This window comes from Lissotriton vulgaris, unplaced genomic scaffold (assembly GCF_964263255.1).
Source record: "Lissotriton vulgaris unplaced genomic scaffold, aLisVul1.2 SCAFFOLD_3248, whole genome shotgun sequence".
NCBI lineage: Eukaryota > Metazoa > Chordata > Amphibia > Caudata > Salamandridae > Lissotriton > Lissotriton vulgaris.
In genome coordinates, this window is record NW_028245064.1 from 133,934 (window position 1) to 160,454 (window position 26,521).

The 26,521-nt window shown below is 43.5% G+C and overlaps 1 long non-coding RNA gene across 1 annotated transcript in view; it reads left to right on the forward strand.

Moving 5' to 3' along the window:
• The window catches only part of LOC147666547 (uncharacterized), a 99,361-nt gene extending 78,233 nt beyond the window's left edge, over positions 1 to 21,128 (forward strand). Inside the window, exon 3 of the long non-coding RNA XR_015304752.1 lies at positions 20,720 to 21,128. This is a non-coding gene — a long non-coding RNA (uncharacterized LOC147666547). The remainder of the gene's footprint in view (positions 1 to 20,719) is intronic.
• The last annotated feature ends 5,393 nt before the right edge of the window (positions 21,129 to 26,521 follow it).

A 26,521-nucleotide genomic window follows, 5' to 3' on the forward strand; every position in this document is an offset into this window, starting at 1 on the left:
AAGGATTAGTGGTGGATTAGTATAGGGAAATATGAGTTAATTTGAGGGTTGGACACGCAAGTCTGTTGGATTAAATAGGATAATGGAGAGATAAAATAGGGATAAAAGCGAGAAGAGTCTTGAAAGTGTTATTTGGGAGATCATAGTAGTAAGATGAGGTCTGGGATGGGTAAAAGGAAAGATGGAGGATAGACGTTTTTCTAGAAATGGATTAGGGTGATCATAGTAGTAAAATGAGGTTTCGGATGACTCAAAGGAGGGATACATGAGTGAAGAATTTAGAAAGTGTTGTTTAGATGATCATAGTATTAAGCTGAGATTTGAGGTGAGCCAAGGTGTGATAGAGGAGGAAAGAATCTAGTGTGCTTGCATACAATAGCAAAAATGCCCCCCAGTGCATATTTACAATGCTCCTTATTCCGAGTGGGTTTCCAAACCCTGACGGGGTGGCTATGAGTCACCGGCTAAAAAGAGAGGAATGCCAAGAGTTCCTCAGCACGTCCCAAACTGAGAAACAGAAAGCGATGTGCTAATAATTGTGCAGAGCAATGATCATGCTGCACAACATGTTCCCCGAACTGGCAGGAGCACACGGCCCTAAAGGGCTCAAGCAGGAGCAAGAGGCCCTAAAGGACCCAAACTCACTGTGTTCAACACTGCCTGCGGACACACAAATGCAATACGACTTCCAGCCTGTCCTTTGGGGGATAAAGAGGGCAGCACCAGGACGGGGTTGGTATAAATACCTGGCCCCAGCCCTCTTGAAGTCATAAGTTGCTCACGGAGCGCGCTGGACATGAAGGACTGCCCTGGGGTTCCTGTAAGTGGACCGCAGTGGGTAGTACGCCCAAATGCGGCACTAAGGGGCTGTCCTCTTAAGAGGGCACACTGTGTATGCCGTATGCAGCTGCAGAAGTTGAGTAGCAGCCGAGTCGGACCGAAGCCAGGCCACCATTGAAATACTAACCCAATCCATAAACTCTGAGAATAGGTGGCTAAGAATAAAGGATGTGTGCTATTAAGAGTGTCGGAGTAAACTGCACTGGAGCCGTATATATGCAGTATTTGGTGCCAGTGTGCCTTACATTATTTTTCTTCTTAAACTGCAACCACTGGGTTGGACAATCCGTTATTGCGCTGCTGTTTAATTGTTGACTAGTGAGCTTGAGCTGCCCTACACCACCTCCCTGAGAAGCCTGTGACTGCTTGGCATTGATACCACAGAGTCCAGTACTGCCGGCTGTTGTACTTGCCCCGTTTGCTGAGCCATAGTAGGGAGACCCTGGGAAATCGGAGGCAAACTACCTTGACCTCCACAGTTAAGGCCCAAGAGCACCTGCTTGCCCTGTGGACCCCTCAAATGGTGTCTGACAGTGGGAGAACAGTAAGGACAACGGGCAGCTTGGACAACCGCTCAGAAAGTGAGAACTAGCGCTCACTCTACCATAGACTTGCACACACAAACAAGGCGTAGCTATAATTTTGACGAGCTATTGAGACAGTGGGTAAAGGCAGACTGATCATCAGTGATGTGTTCCTGGCAACTGCTGGAGCAAAGAATCCACCGAGACTTGCAGATGATGGGCTTGGAAGGTTTGGCGAGGCAATCAGGAAAGGGCCATAGAGTCCTGTGTGGATTCAGTCAGAGTCCTGCCCTCATGGGAACAGTGACCCGACCTCCATTTCCTCATGTAGAGGAAATGAGTTTCCTACTGCGATGACCGCTGTGCTTCCTCTCTGAATCACCCCAAGCGGATCCCAGCGCTCAGTGAGAAATGTGAAAAACAAATAGAAAATAATTCATGAAAACGACAAATACGGTTTACTGGAAAAGCCTGTTCTAAAAAAAAGTCAGAAATATATTTAAATACTAGGTGAAGGACCGAAAGACTTGTTAAAAGAAAGCCAAAAAAAATCACAATTTCTTAAATCAACCGATGAGACACTAAAATATCTTAACATGGCGAATTCAGCAACTGAAACTATTTTGAAATGAAGATTGAACTGTAGTTGTGTAAGCGTTCTGAAGAACTTTAAGTTCCTTCTGGTGACATACAAATGACTAATTTACAAAAAATGTGTTAACTCTGATGAGTAATGTAAACTGTGTAAAAATGTCAAAGCATATGCAGTGCAAGAGCTTCGTTTAGTAATAATCCGGTGAAAGTGCAAAATCTGCAGTGCTTTGTGGATTTCCTGTGTTATCAGGTAAACTTGTGTGAAGATCAGGAGAGTAGTAGTATGGATAAAGGAGGGATTTCTTTTTCGGTTGTTTCTCTCAGGTTAGTGTGTATACATTTTCTTTTTGGGGGTGATGTGGGACGAGGGGTTTATGGGTGAAAAGGGCATTTCCTTCATTTAAAAAACAAAAACCTTTTTGAGAATGGGAGTGAGAAGCGGAACGTTATGTCTACAGGTTTGTGTCACCTGTTTACCATTCACCACATTTCGAACGCTTCCTAAATTACATTTGAGGTTTCAACTAAAACACAATAATAATAAGAATACTTTTTCACCAAACGCTGATTTTATTTTTTTAGTCGGATATTTTTTGATTGCTCACATGGGATTCAGTCATGTCTCCCGCGCCACCACTATGTGCAGGCCCAAACAGAGTGACGTGGTGCCCTGTTCCATGCTTATCTGGCCGGAAAAGGCCTTGCAGGATCCCAATGCACTCTGCTTGCTGGGATATTTTTAGCCCATAATTCCAATGCTAATCATGCATGTAGGTCTGGCTTTAATTTTTAGCCATACCTATGTGATAAATTGTGCCTTCAGATTACAATAACTAAAAGACAATAGAAATGTTCTTTGTGCCAATAAGAATCCTATTTTTCTATGATGAGCAGTAAAACTAGAAAGTGTTTTTAAATCTCTTCTAAGTGCACCTTTGTGTTAGAAAGGCCTCACACTGTTTAATTGAGATTACATGATATATGTATTAATATTTATACAGATAGCTGCTACATGTTTAATTTGTTTCTCATTTTTGCATATGCTTGCATTAAAAGCTATGAGTTGGGCGTAAGGGGGGCGGGTCTTTAGATTCCAGTAATGATTCAGTGGGTGTGCCTTTAATCCAGTAAGGATTCAGTGGGGTCCTCAGCAGCCATAAGGTTAAGATCCTTTGATATAAGGTGTACATTTAATCTTTTATACACAAACAAGGGGGAAGTTAGAGGATATTTGGGCTGGGGCTACCCTCCAAAGCCAGACTTATGTAAACAAAACTAAGGGACCCATCCTTTTGTTGCGTGGAGTTTTTTTGCTCCTTCACTTGGGGAAAACAATGTTTTTCATAAAACCCTCACCCACCAGGGTTCCCCCTAGGTGGCATGCTTCATCATAGTGTCCTTCCCGTTCCGCTATGAAACGGGGGCGTGCTGCTCCCGCGTAGTTCCTCTGGTTGCAACACCCAATTGAATCATCTACCTGAATCCTTACTTTATGGACTGACTATATTTCTTGGACTTCCATTTGAGTGCTGTGATATCTTCTGTGATTTAAGTCTACACAGTGAATCTTGGGGTCCAGTGTGTGTTAACACCACAGAGTGTTGAGTATCAATATAGCACCTACCCAAAATAATTGTAGTTTTTTTGCATTAATATTATATCCACATCTACTTTTCTAAAGAGGTGCGATTGTAAACCATTGCTACCGATGTATACCATAATTATGTATCTTTTTGGTGTCACAAAAAATCAAGATTGTATACTCACTACATAAAATGGATATTCATTCTGTAAAATGAAAAATGGACTGTTTATTGTGACTTTTTTGAATAACTATCCCTGTATTGGGATCAGTCCCAGTTACATAAGAAATCCGTATATTGAGGGAATACACTAACAAAGCAAGTTTCAAGTCTCTATTGTGTTGAAAAGAGAAGTGGTCCTGGTTTTCCCAAAATAAGAAAAGAAGTCTGCAAATGTCTGGTGGTTTCCTGAAGATTGATAATATGATGATCTCCTAGATCAGGCGTGGAAATTACTTTGCAGGTGGCAGCATGCCTCAATGAAGCACAGTATTAGCAAATGAAGTTGACTCCTTTATAGGAGAGTGCATGGCCACCTAGACATTCAGGTGATTAAAGAGCAATAGGCAGAACTTGATTAGTAATTGTTGCTCTCACACAGGTTGATAACTGAAATCCTTTAGGCATGCACCACCGTTTGTCTGTGAGCATCGACATGTGTCCCAATATGTTGGAAATGTATCAACAGTTAGGCAAATGGAACTGCCCACAGCAGACTTTGTAATTTGAGCATGAAGCTGTTTCTGCTGTTACCCTAGCCCTCCATCCTCGACCCCTTCTCTCCCCTCATGAAATGTACAGGGCAGAAATTGAAGACATTTTCCACGCCTCATAACCATAATTCTGTACATTTGCCTGCACACTCTGAGGTTAGTAAAAAGTCTGACTGTTACACAGCTGCACTGTAAGAAGTGTGCATAGTGAAAAGTTTAGAAGTGTACAAAGTGACTGGTAAGTGAAGGCCATGCCCATGAATAGTGCATTACTTTCTGAAGGTTACAAATTTAGAGCGGTCATTATGGCCACCTATGTGTACATTTTTGCTATGCATAGTGGCGTAGCAAGGTCCAAATGGAACTTAATAAGGAAATGACGTTAGGATCCTCCTCCTCCTCTGATATTGTAGTAAATACGTTTTCTAGTTAAACACACACTCAGCTATTACCTTAGATAGTGGGCTTCTCACACCCATGGCTTTAGGTGCCACTGCACATGCAACACTAATGATAGCTAGGCCCCCTACTGCACGTTTTGCCTTCTCTTTCACACTCAAAACAGATCTGTGATTTCCACATGCCGACATGCAAATACCACGAACACACATAAGATGTGTCTCAAACATTTTTGTAACAAACATAATTTTGAACTCTCTGTAGTGTCACACCCTTTTGTCAGAATATGGACACATTGACCCTTCATTCCTTTCCCAATCACGCTTCCCCATTGATTTTGAGATCTTAAGTATGGCAAATCCAACTGATGCACTGTAGAAATTTCAGCTTGTTGCAGCCAATCTAGTGCTAATTTGCAGATTTAAATTGTGGATCTGGTTACACAAATCCATGGCTATGAATTATATTTAAATAAAAGTGCCCACTTTTTGTTAAACTGTAACTTAAATGTTGCACTCTGTGCTTTGAATTTTCCCATTTGCTTTTAAATCCTATCCATTGTTAAATAAACAGAAATTAGTCCTTTTGGACTGCTCTTCTGCAGCTTATACCACCAGGACTCATTCATTCTTATCTTAATTTAAAAAAATGTATGGCAGTGTTGGTGGGCAATACTGTAGTGATTGGTCAGGAGGGACCAAAATCGTAGACAATTAAGCATCTTGACATATATAAAACTGTGGATTAAACCTGAACTAGAGCTCATGCCACTGACTCTCTAAAATATATACATTTGTTACGGTATCAATGGCAAAAAGGCACATTTTCAATAACTTTTTTCACCTCCAAACAATTGCTTAAATTCATTTAACCTTTGTAAATCTTAAAAAGGGGATTATAAAATAATTGGAGGCAGCTTGAGACTTCCCACTCAATGCTAAGCTGGATATGTGGGAAAACAGCAGATTTTGAGACTGATTTATTACACATCCTCAGTAAGAAATGACCGTTTGGCAAGTAGAATTAAAGCAAATACTATTGCATTTCATTGTGTAGAAGTAGTAAATCTGTGCTCTTGACCTATTGTTTATATATTTTGGAAGCATGTGAGGAGTTCCACTACAGTACTTGCATTGATTTGCATCCATCGGGAGGAATGATCCATGCTGGTCTACATTCCGCGTTCTAGTGCATTAGTTAGGGTGTATAGTCTCCATCATTGAGTGCCAGTTTCAATAGAATTCGCACATTTTAAGATCGGTCTATGGCTATTACACCACGCGCTCCTTTCAACTGCTTTTAATTGGGCATTGGATTACACCAACAAATTTGTACAGCTGAACTTGGATTATTAATTTGCGGCATGGAACAGATGCCTGGCTACAGCCCTTGTTCCAGGTAATTCATACCACCAGGTTACAACCTATTGGATTGGTTGTCGCCTTCTATTGATATTGTCCTGAAGAAGTCCTATATTTAAAAGGACGAAACGCGTTGGCTAATGGTTTGTTTTATGAACTGAATAAAGATCCGTCATTGAACTAGGACTCCCCAATATTCATGGACAATTACTTATGGACTTTTTTGACCAGCGGTGGTGCAGTTCCATTCCAGTTTTATTTTACTAAATCACCTTGTGAGGGGTGGTGCTTCTGGACAGGGGGGCACATTTAGATTTCTGCACACTGGATTGTTTTGTATCCATATAATAGTGGTAATTTACGGTACAGGTGCTGCACATGTTGCTCTATGGTCCACTGTCCAAATCTTGAGTTTCTCACAGTACTTGCATAACCGAAGGACAAAGTGCCTCCAACGTCTGAATGAAACACCCTTGTTTCCGGTGCTAAGTAGTCACCCGCAATTGATGACTAGCATTTGCAATGCAAATGGTCTCGCATTTATGTGAGTTTGAGCTATTGGCATTGTAAATGACAATGCTGTTTATTTATGTTTTGGTTTTTAAAACATAAATAAAAGGCTTTGTCATTTACAATGCCAATAGCTTAAACTAGCCTAAATGCAAGACCTATTGCTTTGCAAACTCTTGTTTAAAGGCGGAGCTGGAAAGGCAGGCATTACTTGGCCGGACACCATCCCCTCCATGAATACTGGAACCCGAAGAAGGCTCTGCTTTCGTTCTGCCAGGGGCTCTGAGTACAGGCAGCAGACCGAGAGTTGTGCAAAAACAAGCTTGGCAGGGGGCTGTTCTGTGGCCTCAAGGGAATGCAGCGCTCATTTTGCATCACCTGGCCATAGTTTATTCAGCCATGAGGGGTGAATACCACTCCGACGACCATATGTTTGAAAAGAAACTGAGGTCCCGGTGGCAAGTGAAAGAAGAGCTGTGTGGGGTGGTAGGGTGGACGTCATGGGTGATTAAAGCGCGGCGCCCATATTGATAATATGAAAGCGGGCGCCGTGCTGTGAGAGGAGTAACAATATTGAGCAGGCAGCAGGCCACCATTGTTCAAAGCTAAAGCACGGCATGCCCTCTGCTTTCAAAACCAACTGAAGCAGCTGTTAAGAGAAACTCATTAATGAAAATAGTGCTTACAGACTAAATAACATCAAGTGTAATGGGGTGACCCAGTGACCCTCAGAACCTGGGCGTCTAAAGTATGTGCTAATGTTGGTTCTGTCGGGTAGAGAAATTGCTTTAACGTTACAGCAATATTTTTGCATGGAGAAAAAATATACACACCTAATTTGATTCAATCAAAAAGCTGTATATTGACAGCATTAGTTTTTTTTCTTTTTACAATATTTCAGTTTTCTGGTTATAACATAGTATGGCTGTCACAGGCAAACAAAAGTTGCTGAAAAGCGACGCAGGACTAACTTATAAGTGATTAGGTGAGATAGAGGTGACAAGGTGCTGTTGGTGAATGAACTATATTAATGCTGTATAAAAGATATCTAAAATATTCAATTCAATGGACATCCATCCCTAAACACATGTATCTCCAATCTGTCCAATGCTTAATCTGCTTTTCACGAGGAGTGGAGAGGGTGTAGGGTATGGATTGTATAGGTACGTCGACATTTCGACCAAGAGAAGTGTGTGAGAAGGCATTCATGTTGCTATGGTACAAGAGACACACCTGTTAGACATTGAGACACAGAAACTCCACAAGAAATATAGCTGACAGTTATTGGTGTGAAGGTAGGCCTGGCGAATATCTATGCCCCAAATATCGATGGTGGTGAGTTTTTTAAGTGTCATAGGGAGGTTACTCCTCCCATACATTGGGATGCCATTAATATGGGCAGGGGATTTTAACTGCGTGATGGACGTCTCACTTGATAGGCACCCGCCGAAACAACACACTAAATCGAACCATTACAACTGTTCTGAGTGAGGTGATGAGCAGGCTACTCTGTAAAGATATCTGACGCGAAACACGTGGGTGAACGGGGATATACCTGTTACACCCCGGCTCGCGAGGTGTGTAGTAGGCTCGACCGTTTCCTGCTCTCTCGGGAGGCATGTGGAGCTTTAACACAAACTGAATTGCTTGGCCGGTTTTTATCAGACCATGCTCCGGTATTGTTGGAGTGGGGACCTGAGCGACACAGGCCGAGGGTCCCTCTGTGGCGCTTACAACCTGCTACGCTGCATGATTTGATATTTAGAGAGGAACTTAGAGAGGTCGTTGCGGATTACTTCACCACGAACTGGTCAACTGCAAATACCAGATGTGTGGAATGGGACGCTTTTAAAGTTTTTACCCGTGGGGACTGTTTGTCCATGGTGGGGGGCACAAGACGGCGGCTAGAACTGGAATGGACGGCTGCAGAAGAGAGATTGACCAAACTTCAATGCGAGAGACAGGCGTCAGAGTCAAGCCATGATCCACTCCTGCAGGCGCAGCGACAAGTATGGGATAGATTGGATTGCTTGGTCCGTCGTGAGTATCGACACCTGCGCCATAGGGAGGGTGACAGGTCTAGAAGGTTATCAGCGTGGCTTCTGAAGTGGGAGTACCCTCCCCCGCTTATACTGACATTACGACGCTCTGACGGAACCATGGCCACCACGCAGGCTGGTGTCAATGCAGTACTGTTCAATCATGTAGCCGAAATATACTGCAAGGTCCCAGGGTAGTGTCGCCTGTAAGGGTGGCGGGAGGGGAGTATCTTCCGGATGTCCCCCTCCAATGTCCCACTGAGGAGCAGAGGGAGGAATTGGAGGTAGCACTCCAACTAGAGGAATTACAAGAACAGCAGTGCAAATAGAAGTCTCCATAAAGCTGTACTTATTGGGTGTCTTTCCAACGCCAATAAAAGGGACACGGATACAGCATAAGTTTGCAGGTTGGGCCTGGTTCTAGCAAAACGCCGTATTGTGATACACACGATCCTCTCTACACCCCCCATGCTGGATAAATGGAGTGAGGATGTATGCGAGTGGGGTGTGGGCGATGAGTGTCGCCTCAGGGCAGTGAGAGTGGATGAGAACCCTGAGAGAGTGTATGTAAATGTATGTAATGTAATTGTATTGGCATTTATATAGCGCACTACTTACCCGTAGGGTCCCAAGGCGCTTCGACCGCTGCGAAACCCTTCCTGGCTTCCCTGAGAGATGGTTCCTTAATGGGTATCTCCAGGGTGAGACCAGGCATCCCCGGCGGTCTGGTGGGGCCGTTAGTGAAGATGAGGCAAGCTAATGCCCAGAGTTGCCGAGTGTGATCGCTGATCGGAGTGGGCACCGAGGCGAGAGAATTATCGAGTCCGCTGACCCTGGTCCAGAAACCTGCCGCGCCGGGAATCGAACCCTGGTCCCGGGCCGTCCTCTGCTCTCGGGTCTGCCGCCTCTAACCAGTGAGCCACACTACTTCACTTCACAGAGTGGGGACAAATGTTGTCAGGAGTGTCCTTTATGACAGTTCAGAGGAATGATAATGAAGCTGCACCCACACAATCTTCCAAACACTCTTCGCCAGTATCTAGCGCAGAAAATGCGAATGTCCCCCTCACAAAAACACCGAGCCAGATATACCAGTCTCCCTGAACAGCTACACAAGGGGGGGCAATGCCGCCAGTTGCCGCCAGAAGGGGTTTTTTATTTTCTCTTCATGTTCTCAGTTCCTTTACGGTTTCCTTTAATATTTTTTTGCTTGTCGCTAATCCATCAGAAAGGACAAAAAATTTGATGTGCATTGCAGTTTATAGTAATCCATGGGGTGTGTGGAGATTGTAGAACACCGTCCTGGGTAAAAACTGCTGACCTACTGTAACATGTACATGGCAAATTTTGCTGTGTAATACGAAGTAATGTCACTAAAAAAGACAATAAAAAAAATAAAAGTTCACTAAAGGTGCTGTGGACCGGAGGAGCGAAGAGGGAGAATCCAGAGAGGAGGGCGGGACATGGGAGGGGAGAAATACTGAGCAAGGTGGGTTTACGAGTGTCGGAGGAATGAGGGAGGAATATGAATGGAGAGACCAGCATTCTCAGGTAGCCTAACAGTGGTAGGCTCAAGCATCCTGTGATTCATGGCAAATCCCTTAATCTCCCGTACCTGAAAAATTAATGTGTGTCTGAAATGGAGGGGGTGTTCATGTAAAGCGCTTTCATACCTGCGGGTCGAGATTGCACTGTATAAAACTGTAAAAAAGTGTTGGCAGAAAGTTGCCACCCCCAGTGCTGTCTACCGGAGCTCTTACCTTCCAGTAGAAGACACCAAGCCGCTCTATACAGCGATGCTCACAGAATGGTTGGGATGTAACCAATGTGGCTGCCTCTGGTCCTCCTAGGACTCGTCCATGTACCATGCCATGTAACTGTTACCACGCATCTTTTAGCACGAAATACTGTTACAACAAAACTTTTACAACGCAGGACCCTTTACAACGAATACCTTTACAACGCATTACACTACAACGCAGATACTATTACAACGCATACCATTACAACGTAAGTATAGGTAAGTTTATCTTTTTTTTAAAACATTTATATGGGGTATTGGGTTTGGGTTTTGGGGTACAGGGGTATTTTTAGGTTTCAAGGCTGGGTTTGGGTTTTGGGGTACAGGGGTATTTTTAGGTTTCAGGGCTGGGTTTGGGTTTTGGGGTACAGGGGTATTAAGTTTCAGGTTTGGGTTTTGGGGTACAGGGGTATTTTTAGGTTTCAGGGTTGGGTTTGGGTTTTGGGGTACAGGGGTATTTTTAGGTTTCATGGATGGGTTTGGGGTTTGGGGTACAGGGGTATTTTTAGGTTTCAGGGCTGGGTTTGGGTTTTGGGGTACAAGGGTATTTTTAGGTTTCAGGGCTGGGTTTGGGTTTTGGGGTACAGGGGTATTTTTAGGTTTCAGGGCTGGGCTTGGGTTTTGGGGTACAGGGGTATTTTTAGGTTTCATGTTTGGGTTTTGGGGTACAGGGCTATTTTTAGGTTTCAGGGCTGGGTTTGGGTTTTGGGGTACAGGGGTATTAGGTTTCAGGTTTGGGTTTTGGGGTACAGGGGTATTTTTAGGTTTCAGGGTTGGGTTTGGGTTTTGGGGTACAGGGGTATTTTTAGGTTTCAGGGCTGGGTTTGGGTTTTGGGGTACAGGGGTATTTCTAGGTTTCAGGGCTGGGTTTGGGTTTTGGGGTACAGGGGCATTTTTAGGTTTCAGGGCTGGTTTTGGGGTACAGGGGCATTTTTAGGTTTCAGGGCTGGGGTTTTGGGGTACAGGGGTATTTCTAGGTTTCAGGGCTGGGTTTGGATTTTGGGGTACAGGGGTATTTTTAGGTTTCAGGGTTGGGTTTGGGTTTTGGGGTACAGGGGTATTTATTACATATATATTTACTAATTATTTAATTAAATGTAATTTAAATAATTAAATTATTTAAAAAAATTATTAATTACATTATTTTAAAAAATTATATACTTACCTATACTTACGTTGTAATGGTATGCGTTGTAATAGTATCTGCGATGTAATGTCATGCGTTGTAAAGGTATGCGTTGTAAGTGATCCTGCATTGTAAAAATTGCGTGCTAATGGTATGCGTGGTAATAGTATGCATGCTAACAACATATATCCCTCCACCATGATTGCAGCTCTGCATACACACATAAAAACAAGCCCAATACCCTTTCATAAAAAGCTCCAAAGAAATATCCTAACAAAAAGAAGCCCAAATCATGGTGGATATCAAAGTGCAAAAAGACTAAATAAATTAAATTAAAGCAGTGGGTGGCAGGAGGCAGCACTAACACAACTGTGGCATTAAGAGGAGATAGGAGGGAGGAATGTTATATTTACATTTAAGGAGCTATGACACAGAAGTTGAACACAGGCAAACGGTAACAGACCAGAAAACCAAGGAAAAAATTGTCCCTCAAAGAACACAAATAGAACCATAGCGGAATAGGAAAGGATTTAGTCCCTGCCAACAAGAGAAGTCACAACAGGTCTCAAATGCTCGACCTCAAAATTACAAATGTTTAAAAAAAAAAAAAAAAATTGAAATTGTCACCTACTTTTGCTACAACTGAATCTCCCACCAACAGATCCTCCACTTTGTGGGTATTTGTAAACTAAAATGCTATGGTTTTCCTCCCGAGAAATGGTTGGAAAGTTATTCTTCTTCCAGAAGGGCAGGGCAATTTATTGGAGTGTAGGGGAAGTGCCTCCTCCACAGGGTAAAAACGTTTCAGTTTTTTTTATTAATTTATTTCATTTTGTGTGATCCAGGCACAGTAAGTCTTTGTTGGACTTTCTTAGGGTCGACCACAATGGAGTTATGTTCTTTCCCTGAAGGAAATAATCAAGATAAATTCATTTAATCGCAGCGTAATTAGATAATGTCTTTATCGTGTTTGCCTTTGTTGCTGTTGCTTCCTCTTTATGTGTGTTAAACATTTTCGTTGTGACTGCTACTATCATGCGAATGCAATGGCGGCTGGTGACATTTGAAAGTGGTGAGGCGCGCAAATGTTTGGGACCTGTTGGCGAGCAAGCCTGATTGTCTCTCCCACACACACACACACACACACAATTTGCAAGTTAATGCAGGGAGAGGGTACAGAGGGGAGGGCACTGCTAGCACACACCACATCAGTCACCCGCACAGGACGGCCAGCTTTCTTATCTGCCGCTGCATCTCACCCAGGGCCTGAAGAAGTAGGACCACACCTCTCCCATCCTGATGGAACTCCACTGGCTCCCTTACCGGCCGCACCATCTTCAAAGCAGCAAAAGCCGTGACAACCAGCAAACCTGCTTATCAATGGCGGCTCCTGGCACACCCAGAGCCCAGACACCATTAGACTGGAGGCGTTCATATACTAGGAGTACAGAGGGATTTATGGGACTAGGTCGCCCTCCACTCATACAGTCAAAAAACACAATAACCTAGTCCACGAGGCAATAGTTTTTATGTAAATCTGTGGGTATATATGGATATGTCAAGGGATCATTCCAAACACACCTCTGAATCTAGCAATAGGTGTCTGACTCCAGATATTTGCCAAAAAATATAAAAGTAGCCAATCTCTGATACATCTAACATTAGACCACACAGGACAAACATTCAAAAGAGAGACGACATCTGAAAAAATGTGTGAGTAGCTAGAAGACACCTCACGGGCGCACCACCATTGGGGCCCCTGGTTGGTACTCACCAGGGTGGCCCTGTTCTCATCATTGGTGTCAACTAGCTTAACGTAAACGTGTCCGACTCCCAAAAGTAAAAGACAGTGAATGGTGCAGTGTACACAAACTTATATGTGACAAGGACTAACAACGTTCAACATATAACACAACAAATACTGGGCACACAAGAATAGGAACCTTTTAATTTGTATTCTCTTGTCTGCCAACAGTAAACACATATATAAAACAAAAGAGAGAAGCGAATACTACCTATCGATTCGCTTTCAACTCGCTGCCGACATGTTTCATTGCCATGGTAAAGAATCAGGCAATTTCTTCAGGGCAAATTGTTTATGGAAAGCCACTGCCAGCAAAGTACTGTGTTTAAAGTGCTGTAAATCAAAGAAAGGGGGAAGCCTGTATGAGGGACTATCTGTGATTGCACTATGTACTGTATACTGTTATTATACACCCATACTGCAGGAATGTAAATTACCTGGCTTACAGCTTCGACTTTCATACCGTTATAGCCACGTTTTTTAGAAAAGTCAAGGACCCACTCCCAGTCGGTAAGTGTGGTCTATCCTCCCATAAAAGTTTATCTATTGAGGGAAACAAGAAAAAAAGCAGCCCAACGGGGGCGGACATTAGGGATAGCCTTTCTAGTCTCACCGGGTGCTCCATTTCCAAGCGCTTCGTCCACAACACGGTAATTACCAGTGGAGAATGATTGACCGGCGTCTTCTCGGCACCGGATCACCGAGTGTTTGGGGTGTGTTGTATTTATTTTTGGTCTCAGGTTCTCATTGGGCCGTGGCGTCACATGGTCTACGTGTCACCCGGCTTAGTACACAACGTGAATCTGATTGGTTCCTGATTTTGCATGCCGTGGTATCTAAATTCTAATTGGACCATAGCCTCAAAAAGGTTGGCGCGTCAATGTATTGCGGGGATTCCTTTCTAAATGTAAACATCTACGCGATATTATTATATGTGGCAATGATTAACACTTACCCCCAGCAGTATATTTACAGCGGGCGCGCCGGACATGTTAAAAAGGTGCTCTATGTGGAGCGTCTCGTATTTCACTTTTTAGTTTTCGATATTTACATCGCACGTAATATAGACACCCTTAAAGTGAGATATATTACATTAATTATATTCAAAATTTCGCAGAGTCTTAGCAGAAGCATATGTACAGTTAATGGGGGAAGATGGCCAAACCCCTTAGTGAAAAAGACCTTTTAATTATCACATTCAAACTATGGAAGTGGGAGACTAAGCCAGATCTTTAAGCTGTTTAAGAGGGCAGGTTTTATTTATAACAGTTCAACCCCCATCGTGAGTGAGGCCTGAAAAGGGAACAGCTTAATATGTTTAAAGTACAGCGTATTTTCATACTGTCCGCTTGATAGACCTTAGAGTACTGAGCCAAGGAACAACTCTATCTGTATTTCAGAGGTGCTATATATGCATATCAGCGAAGCTTGTTCCATTCCAACAATTCATTTAACCCCTGTTGTTCACTCCGCTCTTGATATATCCAGCGTGCCTCTTTTGTCAACAGACGTCTTTCCATGGTTTGGGTCTCGCCTACCACTCTTTCCAAAACCACCCAGGTGAATGAATGCTTGTTGCGATGGCAATGCTGCACCAATTTAGTGGTCAATTTTCCTTGTCGTATGGTGCTTAGATGTTCCTGAATGCGGAGCTTTACCTTGCGCGTTGTTAGTCCGATGTATTCAAGCCCACATTCACAGTTCAATCTGTACACTACATTTGCAGTGTTACAGTTGCTAAAATGGTTTAATGACCATACTTTCCCAGATTTTAGTGTGACTGTGGTGCTTTTTTTCGTAAGATGACAAACCGAGCAATTCCCACAGGGGTAGTGACCATTAGGTACAGTGGTTTTTTCAGTTGTTGTTCTCTCTATCATTCTTGTGTGGACCAGTTTGTCCTTGAGGTTTTGGGCCCTACGGAACGCAAACCGAGGTGGTGGCATTTTATGTTCTTGTGTGGACAGAATATGCCAGTGTTTTCTAATGGCTTGCCGGACTTTAGAAGCCAACGGGTCGAATGTCATGACAACAGGTAGACAATCTGATTTTTCTTTCGTTTGTGGTTCTAAGAGAGCAGCACGTGGTGTATTCAGAGCTCTCTTATTCGCTTGTTGAATAACTTTGCTTGGGTAATTTCGTGCTTTTAGTCTATTACTTAGGTCGTTGGCTTGTTCTTTGTATACGTCCGTGGATGAGCAGTTCCTTCTGTATCGCATAAATTGGCCCACTGGGAGATTGTCCCTCAGTGCCCTTGGGTGGTATGAATGATAGGCTAGTAGCGAGTTCCTATCGGTAGGCTTTTGATGTACGCTGGTGGCAAATTTTCTATCATAGGCTTCAATATCTAGATCAAGGTAGACTGCACTTGTGTGGTGGTACTTCCATGTAAACCTGAGGCTCATGTCCTGAGTGTTCAGCCAATTGAGAAATTGAACAAGTGAGTCTTCTTCTCCAGACCAGATGAGGAGAACGTCATCGATATAACGTTTCCATAAACGTAGGTGGTCTTTGAAGGGGTTGTTAACTGATTCGATGACGTGCTCCTCAAACTGACCCACGTAGATACATGCTACACTAGGTGCCATCGTCGCGCCCATAGATGTTCCCGTTACTTGCAGGAAGAGATCACTTTTATAACAGAAATAGTTTCTTGTCAGCGCCAACTCGACGCATTGCAATACGAAGCTCTGTGGCGCATCGTAGAACCATTCCTGTTTATTCAATGCTTTTGCTATTGCCACAAGGGCTGCTTCTTGAGGGATGCATGAGTATAAAGACTCGATGTCTATGGTTACGATGTACTTAGTAGCTGGATTGAATGACATGGAGTCAAGGGTATTCAAAATATCGGTGGTAACCCAAAAATCATATGTAAAAGATACCACCGATGTTTTGAATACCCTTGACTCCATGTCATTCAATCCAGCTACTGAGTACATCGTAACCATAGACATCGAGTCTTTATACTCATGCATCCCTCAAGAAGCAGCCCTTGTGGCAATAGCAAAAGCATTGAATAAACAGGAATGGTTCTACGATGCGCCACAGAGCTTCGTATTGCAATGCGTCGAGTTGGCACTGACAAGAAACTATTTCTGTTATAAAAGTGATCTCTTCCTGCAAGTAACGGGAACATCTATGGGCGCGACGATGGCACCTAGTGTAGCATGTATCTACGTGGGTCAGTTTGAGGAGCACGTCATCGAATCAGTTAACAACCCCTTCAAAGACCACCTACGTTTATGGAAACGTTATATCGATGACGCTCTCCTCATCTGGTCTGGAGAAGAAGACTCACTTGTTCAATTTCTCAATTGGCTGAACACTCAGGACATGAGCCTCAGGTTTACATGGAAGTACCACCACACAAGTGCAGTCTACCTTGATCTAGATATTGAAGCCTATGATGGAAAATTTGCCACCAGCGTACATCAAAAGCCTACCGATAGGAACTCGCTACTAGCCTATCATTCATACCACCCAAGGGCACTGAGGGACAATCTCCCAGTGGGCCAATTTATGCGATACAGAAGGAACTGCTCATCCACGGACGTATACAAAGAACAAGCCAACGACCTAAGTAATAGACTAAAAGCACGAAATTACCCAAGCAAAGTTATTCAACAAGCGAATAAGAGAGCTCTGAATACACCACGTGCTGCTCTCTTAGAACCACAAACGAAAGAAAAATCAGATTGTCTACCTGTGGTCATGACATTCGACCCGTTGGCTTCTAAAGTCCGGCAAGCCATTAGAAAACACTGGCATATTCTGTCCACACAAGAACATAAAATGCCACCACCTCGGTTTGCGTTCCGTAGGGCCCAAAATCTCAAGGACAAACTGGTCCACACAAGAATGATAGAGAGAACAACAACTGAAAAAACCACTGTACCTAATGGTCACTACCCCTGTGGGAATTGCTCGGTTTGTCATCTTACGAAAAAAAGCACCACAGTCACACTAAAATCTGGGAAAGTATGGTCATTAAACCATTTTAGCAACTGTAACACTGCAAATGTAGTGTACAGATTGAACTGTGAATGTGGGCTTGAATACATCGGACTAACAACGCGCAAGGTCAAGCTCCGCATTCAGGAACATCTAAGCACCATACGACAAGGAAAATTGACCACTAAATTGGTGCAGCATTGCCATCGCAACAAGCATTCATTCACCTGGGTGGTTTTGGAAAGAGTGGTAGGCGAGACCCAAACCATGGAAAGACGTCTGTTGACAAAAGAGGCACGCTGGATATATCAAGAGCGGAGTGAACAACAGGGGTTAAATGAATTTTTGGAATGGAACAAGCTTCGCTGATATGCATATATAGCACCTCTGAAATACAGATAGAGTTGTTCCTTGGCTCAGTACTCTAAGGTCTATCAAGCGGACAGTATGAAAATACGCTGTACTTTAAACATATTAAGCTGTTCCCTTTTTTAGGCCTCACTCACGATGGGGGTTGAACTGTTATAAATAAAACCTGTCCTCTTAAACAGCTTAAAGATCTGGCTTAGTCTCCCACTTCCATAGTTTGAATGTGATAATTAAAAGGTCTTTTTCACTAAGGGGTTTGGCCATCTTCCCCCATTAACTGTACATATGCTTCTGCTAAGACTCTGCGAATTTTTGAATATAATTAATGTAATATATCTCACTTTAAGGGTGTCTATATTACGTGCGATGTAAATATCGAAAACTAAAAAGTGAAATACGAGACGCTCCACATAGAGCACCTTTTTAACATGTCCGGCGCGCCCGCTGTAAATATACTGCTGGGGGTAAGTGTTAATCATTGCCACATATAATAATATCGCGTAGATGTTTACATTTAGAAAGGAATCCCCGCAATACATTGACGCGTCAACCTTTTTGAGGCTATGGTCCAATTAGAATTTAGATACCACGGCATGCAAAATCAGGAACCAATCAGATTCACGTTGTGTACTAAGCCGTGTGACACGTAGACCATGTGACGCCACGGCCCAATGAGAACCTGAGACCAAAAATAAATACAACACACCCCAAACACTCGGTGATCCGGTGCTGAGAAGACGCCGGTCAATCATTCTCCACTGGTAATTACCGTGTTGTGGACGAAGCGCTTGGAAATGGAGCACCCGGTGAGACTAGAAAGGCTATCCCTAATGTCCGCCCCCGTTGGGCTGCTTTTTTTCTTGTTTCCCTCAATAGATAAACTTTTATGGGAGGATAGACCACACTTACCGACTGGGAGTGGGTCCTTGACTTTTCTAAAAAACGTGGCTATAACTGTATGAAAGTCGTAGCTGTAAGCCAGGTAATTTACATTCCTGCAGTATGGGTGTATAATAACAGTATACAGTACATAGTGCAATCACAGATAGTCCCTCATACAGGCTTCCCCCTTTCTTTGATTTACAGCACTTTAAACACAGTACTTTGCTGGCAGTGGCTTTCCATAAACAATTTGCCCTGAAGAAATTGCCTGATTCTTTACCATGGCAATGAAACATGTCGGCAGCGAGTTGAAAGCGAATCGATAGGTAGTATTCGCTTCTCTCTTTTGTTTTATATATGTGTTTACTGTTGGCAGACAAGAGAATACAAATTAAAAGGTTCCTATTCTTGTGTGCCCAGTATTTGTTGTGTTATATGTTGAACGTTGTTAGTCCTTGTCACATATAAGTTTGTGTACACTGCACCATTCACTGTCTTTTACTTTTGGGAGTCGGACACGTTTACGTTAAGCTAGTTGACACCAATGATGAGAACAGGGCCACCCTGGTGAGTACCAACCAGGGGCCCCAATGGTGGTGCGCCCGTGAGGTGTCTTCTAGCTACTCACACATTTTTTCAGATGTCGTCTCTCTTTTGAATGTTTGTCCTGTGTGGTCTAATGTTAGATGTATCAGAGATTGGCTACTTTTATATTTTTTGGCAAATATCTGGAGTCAGACACCTATTGCTAGATTCAGAGGTGTGTTTGGAATGATCCCTTGACATATCCATATATACCCACAGATTTACATAAAAACTATTGCCTCGTGGACTAGGTTATTGTGTTTTTTGACCATTAGACTGGAGACCAGGAAGTTAAAGAAGAAAATACAAGGCAGCGGGCTTCATCTTCCTTAGTACCCAGGGTCAGAAACAACAGCATCCCCTTATGCTGCTCCAATTCAGAAAAGAGTTGAGGACACACATCACAGTGCAGTCACAGTCCACTCTCGCTGCCAGAACCAAGCTACCTCTGCTGACACAGAGTGTGTCCTTTCCATCGACCCTGTACAGCTCTTCTGTTTCTGGCTAGGTTCACACTACACAAATTACACCTACACACATACCTGTTCTTGCAGTGAGCCTGGTGCATTTCACGACAAACAAGACCGCGGCAGCTTCATTTCTGCAGCACTGGGGCCCAGTCGGAGCAGCCCAGAGGCCTAAAGTCCGAGCGCCTACAGGTCTTCAGAAGAAGCTGACACTACACTGCAGTATTAATGCTGGCTCGGGACTCCGAAACTTACCTTAGTTAATGGCTTCCCGCTTTTCCTTCCTGACTGAGGATCCAGGATCCAGAATTCCGACTCCCTCCGTCGCTGTAGAATTCCGACCTCATCAGAAGGCAGCAGGCAGCCTCCCTCCCCTCCACAGCAGCCAGCGCTGTGATTGGTTCGGCCGGCTGCCCTACTGACGTCATTTCTCTCTGAATGCTGCAGCACAGCAGCATGCAGAGAGACAGGGAGAGTGGGAGGGGTTACTCGAGGGCAGGGGGGAGCGGCTTGCCTACTGTGTTAATACTGTCTGTTTGGGTAGCCTCTCAGCTGCCCAAACAGACAGTATTACCAACAGTGGGCAAGCCGCTCCCCCCTGCCCTCGAGTAACACCGCCCACACAGGAACTTCTGCTTTCTCGCCATGCGAGAAGGCAAGGCAGAAACAAATGGTAGTTATTATCATTGGTAATAATAACTACCTTTGTTTGCCTTCTCGCACGGCAAGAAAACAGGGGGGGCAGCGCCCAAACGCCCCCATGGACCAGCCGCCGCTGTGCGAATGAAAACTAGAGCACTGCAGTTAATCACAGCCTCTCTATGAAGCGGGCCAGTGGTGTAATGAAACTTGAGGGGGCCCCCCTGCAAAGTGCATGGAGGGACCCCAACACACTGGACCCAGTCAGGAGCTCACTGGCCCACCCATTCAAAGTGCTGGAGGGTGCCCCGTGCTGCTGGGGCTATTGTTACGCCACTGAAGCAGGCCTGGGGAAACCATGCTTGGTTGCCCTACCATTGTGATGACCTGGCTCTAAATGTTTTTTTTGGGTTTTTTTTGCTGTGAATTTTTTTGTTTAGATTAAAACACTTTCTAATAGATTAAGGTGTTTATTCTACTTGTAATGCCACATATGTATTCTGACAAAATATATACTGCTCGTTTTTAGAATTTTTGGAAGTTGTTCAACAGTCCCTTGCCTCATATGACAAGAAATGCCCAGAAACGGTGAAAGCGGCCTCGGACGCTCTGGTAGAAATGCTGAAAGACAAGGGGAACTATGGAAAGATCACAAAAGATTTCAAGTAAGCAATTTTAAAACTATATCCTCGCACATCCTGCATTGTTGGCATATAGAAAAGTTTAATTTCTATCCAGTTTCCACTAAAGGGTTAGTGGTTGCATTATTTATCACAGGTGTTAATTCTGTAGTATCAAATTGTAAAAGTTTTGTTCTTTATCAAAAATGTGAATTACCTGCAAATCCAGTACAGGTTATATCTGCACACAGAGTAAGACAACCCCCGCTACACCTCGCAAATTCTAGTAGGATTCAGTAAAACGAGGGCACAAGTCCTAAAAAAAAAAAAAGAAGTGGGGGGACTGACTTAGTTTGGCAGTATGCAAGTGACATCATAGCGTGCAACATCACGGCGCACAACATCACACATGGCATCACAGGAATTGACAACATAGAAAGTGCCATCACAAGCCACAGCTTTACAGAGAGTGGCATCACAAGAAGTGACATCAGATCTAAAGCCCTCAGATATATGTTTAGAGGTCTATCATGTGTACGTTTGAGCACATTGCGAGGATAATAGCACAGTGAACCATGGAAGATATGTGACTTCCACACCTTGCAATCCCTCAGTATTATATAACACATTCTGTACATTCATTTACAAACTTAAATAATTTATTGTGCTTGTAAAATGCATGTGTTGAGCTTTCTGACACTCTGCATTGGAATGAATAGGGCTAGACAAGAAAAAATAGTGGTACCTAAATTATTTTTCAACGCCTCCTCAGGGGAAGTAAGCTCTATATAAATGCAATTTGCTTAATGTAAATACTGGGAAAGACCAGCACATCTGATATTCTTACAGTGCATGCATATCTCCTAAACAGGGACAAATTGAAAAGCTGCCTCTCTTAAGTATGTGTGAAGTGCTAACAAGGTAAGAGCCTTTGATTCCCCTCCGCTTCATTTGCATCAGGCGTGAGGCTCCTGACTGCTCCCAGCCAAGAGACTCGAACAAAAAGAGGCCCGATAACCCCTCAAATTCGCCCTTTGTTATGGGCCCAGCAGGAGTCTTAAATAAGAAAGCCCGTCCCCGCCTACACGTTGTTGCTTGTTGCAGATGGAAAGCAAACAACGTGCATTCGCTGCTGAAAGTGTCCCGTGTTTGTAAATTACACTGGAACGAGTTCAGCACATTATTCAGTGCGCCCAACTTCTTGGAAGGGTGGACTGCGTTCACCCTGTGAAAAAAGTCAGTGGACGCCGTTCACAAGCGTGTACTCCCGACTCGTGCCCTGAGTAAAACCCAGTAAATGAGGGTCTAGTACTCATTACTTATCTTATGATACGTGACCTCTGTGTTGATGGCAATATTCCCTTTTTCCAAACAGTTTATTTTTAGGACTCAACCAACAGACTTCTTTTGCTGTCTGCTGTGAAATATATATTGTGGACAGTATCAATACTTACAGAGGGCTTTGGGTCAGCTCATTGCTTATCGTTGGTTGGGTTTCCTGTCAGCTTAACTTGTTTGCGTTTTAAGCAATATCTTTTGTTCCTCCTCTAGAATTGGTTGGTCGCCTGGAGCATAGCTTCTTTATCATCTTTTTTTTTTTTTTTTTTTTTTTTAACGACTTGTATTCTTGCCCTGCTACCCTGCTCACAGAGAGGGGACTTTTTAATGTTTAATTTAGCACTTCATGGAAGTGTATGTGTTTTCTTGCCTTCTGTCCTGTGTGCAGCTTCCCCATTCACACCCCTCTGCATTCTCTGTGTTGCTTTTGTTGCCCCTGCCCGTAGTTTGACAGTTCCTTCCCCCATCCCTTTTTGTACCCCCTTCAGTTGCTACCTCACTCATCACTCGTTGCTTGTCGTCTGTCGTTTTTTCTTGCTGTCCCACAATAACCACAAGTCCATTACATCCCTCCAGTCTCAGATATGTATTTTTATTTTAACCTTTAGGAGGGCCTTGCTGATGCCATCAAGTCTCACCTTTTTAGGTATCGGCCTATTCCATTCCGCAAAAATGAATAGGACGAGTCTATTGCGGTGAAACTAAGGGTTAAACTAAGCTCTCCAAAAAAGCGGATTTCCACGAGTGTATGTGCTCTCATTCACAAGCTTTTGTCCGAGCCGCCTGCCTCCAAGAGCTTCACATCCAAGCCATCTGTTACTTCCCCAGTGTGGTGCCGCCAGCAGCTTCACTTCATGGGGTTCCGCTCCGCCCCCTGCTGCATTAAAGGCTTTCATTTCGCGGCCGCAGAGGTTTTTTTTATGCCCCTTCAGACCACAGACTTGCTCCAAGTCACATCATAAGTACAAATTGTGGCGCCTGACTTGTATTTTGCTGTTTCCGTCATTGCATCTAAATATATGATAAGTTTCATGCTTTTGGTAAAATGTATTTCTTTTCCTTTACTGCGCGCAAACACGCAGACCACAGCCTCTCTCTGTCAGCTGCACGTTCGTGTATTCCAGCCCCCCCTCCCTCTCATGCACGCTCTTCGCTCTCCAAACCCATTACTCAGGCCACAGACTCCATTACTTGCGTGCTATTCTTTTAGGTGATACAAGATGCATGCTCTTCGCTCTCCAAACCCATTACTCACGCCACAGAATCTATTACTTGCGTGCTATTCTTTTAGATGATACAAGTCGTTATTGCATCCGAATATGTGATGCAAGTCACACAAGTACAACGTGTGGTGCACGACTTGTATTTTGCTGTTTCCGTCATTGCATCTAAATATATGATACAATTTTCATGCTTTTGGTAAATTGTATTTCTTTTTCTTTACTGCGCGTAAACACGCAGACCACAGCCTCTCTCTCAATCAGCTGCACGTTCGTCTATTCCACCCCCCCCCCTCCCTCTCATGCACGCTCTTCGCTCTCCAAACCCATTACTCAGCCTACAGACTCCATTACTTGCGTGCTTTTCTTTTAGGTGATACAAGATGCACGCTCTTCGCTCTCCAAACCCATTACTCAGGCCACAGACTTCATTACTTGCGTGCTATTCTTTTAGGTGATACAAGTCGTCATTGCATCCAAATATGTGATACAAGTCACACAAGTACAAACTGTGCAGCCCGACTTGTATTTTGCTGTTTCCGTCATTGCATCTAAATATATGATACAAGTTTCATGCTTTTGGTAATTTTTTTCTTTTCCTTTACTGCGTGCAAACACCTAGTCCACAGCCTCTCTCTGTCAGCTGCACTTTCGTCCATTCCACCCCCTCCCTCCGTCTCATGCACGCTCTTCGCTCTCCCATTTTTTTTTAATCGCAAACCCCATTAATCAGGCAACAGACTTGCTCCATAACTTGCGTGAAAGTCATGATTTTTAAAAGTGACATAAGACCTACGCACTATGGCCTCTGCACCACAGAACATTTGTAACAAAGACTAACACACAGCTCTGCAATTGTGTGTACCATCATGGTTTTTTTTCTTTCGTGGGAGGGGGGGGGGGGGCGTCTGGGGACGAAACCACACCAGGATACTGGAGTGCTTTAAGCTCAGCCATAAAGATTCTTATCTGTTGGCGGCCATCCGCTGTGAAATGCAAATCTGAGCTAAAGGAAACTAAAAACACAACGGCCCATCCCCAGTCACATCATAAGTACAAAGTGTGGCGCCCGACTTGCATTTTGCTGTTTCCGTCATTGCATCTAAATATATGATACAAGTTTCATGCTTTTGGTAAATTTTTTCTTTTCCTTTACTGCGTGCAAACACCTAGACCACAGCCTCTCTCTGTCAGCTGCACTTTCGTCCATTCCACCCCCTCCCTCCGTCTCATGCACGCTCTTCGCTCTCCCATTTTTTTTAATCGCAAACCCCATTAATCAGGCAACAGACTTGCTCCATAACTTGCGTGATAGTCATGATTTTTAAAAGTGACATAAGACCTACGCACTATGGCCCCTGCACCACAGAACATTTGTAACAAAGACTAACACACAGCTCTGCAATTGTGTGTACCATCATGTTTTTTTTTTTCGTGGGAGGGGGGGGGCGTCTGGGGACGAAACCACACCAGGATACTGGAGTGCTTTAAGCTCAGCCATAAAGATTCTTATCTGTTGGCGGCCATCCGCTGTGAAATGCAAATCTGAGCTAAAGGAAACTAAAAACACAACAGCCCATCGCCAGTCACATCATAAGTACAAAGTGTGGCGCCCGACTTGTATTTTGCTGTTTCCGTCATTGCATCTAAATATATGATACAAGTTTCATGCTTTTGGTACATTTCATTTCTTTTCCTTTACTGCGCGCAAACACGCAGACCACAGCCTCTCTCTGTCAGCTGCACATTCGTCTATTCCACCCCCCTCACTCTGAAGCACGCTCTTCGCTCTACATTATTTTTTATCTCAAACCCCATTACTCAGGCCCTAGACTTGATCCACAAATTGTACTTTGCTGTTTCCGTCTTTGATTTCAATTATGTGATGATACACATAAATACAAAGTGTGGCGCACAACTTGTATTTTGCAGTTTACGTCATTACATCAAAATATGTAATACAAATCACATCATAAGTGCAAAGTGTGGCCAAAGAATTGTATTTTGCATGTTTACATCACAAAAATATACAAGTCACATCATAAATACAAAGTATGTCGCAAGACTTGTATTTTGCGCTTTACGTCATTCCATCCAAATATATTTGACAAGTCACATCATAAATACAAAGTGTGGCAACAACTTGTATTTTATTGCTTACGTTAATACATCCAAATATGTGATACAAATCACATCATAAATACAAAGTATGCCGCACAACTTCTAAACATTTACCAATGCTGTTCACTTTTTTAACACAGGCCATTTAAGTATGCCTTTCAAGTATGAACAAGTCCTAATGTTTCTCAAAACCGCCCACTGCTTCACAATTTTAACGACTACCAGGCCATGTCTCAGATTTCTACTCCCCCACCCCCCTCCCCACAGCAATACTAAGAGCTTATTGTACTTCCATCCTCCCAGTCTTGTTTTCTTCATTTTTATAGTGGGGAAAAAAAATTGTAATTATCTAGTACAAAAAAAGGCGGTGTTACTTTGTCCACAATACCTACATTTACAACACAAACATTTTTTATCCCTTGTTTTTCTGACCTTCTGCCCTCTGTAACACTCTTTTTTTGTTCCTTTCTAGCCTCAGCATCACCACTCCATCACTCAACACCACCACACAAACACTCATCAAGACCACAGCACCACTCATCACCACCACAGCACCACTCATCAAGACCACAGCACCACTCATCACCACCACAGCACCACCACACCACCACAGCAACACTCCGCACCACCACAGCATCACTCCGCACCACCACAGCATCACTCCGCACCACCACAGCATCACTCCGCACCACCACAGCATCACTCCGCACCACCACAGCATCACTCAGCACCACCGCAGCAACACTCAGCACCACGACAGCATCACTCCGCGCTACCCAGGTTATAGGTGTCACACTTGCAAAAGCTATAACTATTAGCATTGTAAATGACAAATATATTACTTTAACTAATTTCAAAACAAAAACATAACAAAAAATTGTCATTAACAAAACCAATAGCTCAAACTTAACTATTGCAAGACCTATTGCATTGCAAATGCTTGTTCTAAACGTGATTTCCCAGATTTGTTGTTGTTGTGTTTTTTTATTGTACTGCTCCAAGTGCATCCACCAACTTGGAATGGTAAATTAA